The sequence below is a fragment of the Echinops telfairi genome, unplaced genomic scaffold, assembly GCF_000313985.2.
Source record: "Echinops telfairi isolate 266 unplaced genomic scaffold, ASM31398v2 ScPeMD7_31;HRSCAF=116, whole genome shotgun sequence".
NCBI classification, from domain to species: Eukaryota; Metazoa; Chordata; class Mammalia; order Afrosoricida; family Tenrecidae; genus Echinops; species Echinops telfairi.
The window spans coordinates 10206418-10208640 of NW_022103928.1; positions in this window are offsets into that span (position 1 = coordinate 10206418).

The following is a 2223-nucleotide window of genomic DNA, read 5'->3' on the forward strand; positions in this document are numbered from 1 at the left end:
TATGTACCCATTTTTTCGTCAGTGAATGTGTCGGGAAGGTGAGCATCACCGAATGCCAGGTTATTAGAACAAAGTGTTCTTGCATTGAGGGAGGACTTGATTCGAGGCCCAATGTCCATATAAGTATATGTACATAGATCTATTTGCCTATTGTTATATATAAATATATTTACATATAAACATGCCTTTATTTAGACCTCCATACATGTCCTTTGCCCCGTTCTTTTCTCTATTTCCTTTTACTTTCCTCTTGTTCCACTATCACGTTTGGCCTTCATTCGCATTTCAGTAATTCCTCCTCGTTACATTGCCCTTGATCAAGCCGTACCAGGCATCCTGCACCTTCCTCGCCATCAATTTTAGATCACTTGTTCCCTTGTCCCACTTCCTCCCACTCCTCCCCGCCTCCCCTTTTCCCATGTCCCCCAGAACCATCGGTCCATTGTTTTCTCCTCCGGATTATTTATCCTGTGTATCTTATCTAGATAGACATGCAGAGACAATAATAAGCACAGAAGCAAGGCAGAGTAAAAGAAAATAGCAACGAACAACTATTTAAAAAAAACCAACCCAAAACGAAAAGCTTGTAAATAGTTCCAGATCTGTCTGTTGGCCTTTATGAGTGTTTTCTAGTTGAGTCTGATGGGGTGCCATGCTTTGGCTCCAAAGTCTATTTTTGGCATCCCCAGGGACTTCATTGTTTTGCACTCCTTGCTGCTCTGTTGCATGCCCTTAGCGTTTTGCCCTGGTGTGGTGGGGTCAGATCGGGCACAATTCCCACACTGTGCCTCCAGTGTTGTCCCTGTATTGATATGGGTCAGTGAGGGAGGTCTTGTTTCGTGGTGGGGCCGGCCCTATGGTCCTCTCTGTGCATTGGCTGTTCTGAACAGGAATATTGTCCTCGGGACTTGGTGGGCCAGGAGCCTACCTGCTTCTTGGACCTGATCCCCAGCTGTAGCTTATTGGTCCTGATTCTAAGTTGTACCCTATCACTTTGTTAGCAAACCACTTAACTGTAAGTGTGGGCTGTAAGTTCTGCGTGGCCATTACAAGAGATTGTCAAAGTCAGAAGAGAGTAGAGAGTGTGGTGGAAGGGATGGTTGGCTTCGGAATTAATAGAATGTTTGGAGCGTATAGGTTTGCATGGGTCTGATGTCCACTTCATGGAAATGAACTTTGGGTCATTATAACTACGTTCTACTGCTACTTCTGCCACTCTTGTACATGTATCACAGACTAAAGATAGTGTGTATTTTTCAGTTGTAAACTTCTGACTTTTTGAGCCTCCTATTACTGTACCATAACCTAGTAAAAGTGCCTAATCTTTGGAATACGTATCCAAGTTTATAACAAAGTGTAAATCTAGGGCACCTAAAATGATATTTGTAATGTATACCCTGCAAGTGACTAGTTGCCCCTACCCAGGACCCTGGCAATGGAGTGGGTGACCCTTTGGATTGTTAAGCACAAGGCCAGCAGTTCTAACCCCCTCCCTGGGGGGAAGATGAGGCTTTCTGCTCATGTACAGGTTGGCAGCCTCAGTGTCCCCCGGGGGCACTTGTTCTCTGCCCTAGAGATAGCTGTGAGTGGAAATTGACTCGATGGCTGTGAGTGTGAGCTGCCCCATCAGGAGCCCTGGTGGTGGAACTTTCAAGTGCTTGCCTCCTCTGCAAGCTCAGAGGGAGCAAGATGTGGCAATATGTTTCTGTAACAAGCACAGCCCTGGAAGCCCTTTGGGGCAGTTCTGCCCTGCCCTACAGGGTCACTCTAAGTCAAAATTGACTGGACAACAGTGGGGTTGCTTGCATTGCACCTTTCTGGCCCTGGTATACCTAGAGAACCTGGGCCTCCTCTATGATCGCTAACTGGGAAGCCACTGAACTTCTCTTAACAGCCTCCTGGAGATAATAACGTACCTTCTTTAGAGGGCGGTTATGTAGATAAAATAAAAGAATGTATGTACAAACAGAGTTCCACAGTGTGCAGTGCCCATAGCCAAACAGCCAGCAAACAGTAACTATTATTCTTGTCATTGAGGCAGAAAATATCTTTTTGACAGCCCCACCTTTAAATGAAATTAAACAGTAATACATTTGTAGTTTCGTTCACGGCCAAGTTCAACGAAGGCACTCCGCTTTATCATTAAAGCATGCCCCTTGAGGATGAGGATTGAGTATTCCAGCACAGCTCACTGTGAAATCAAGCTGTCCTATGGCCTGTGAG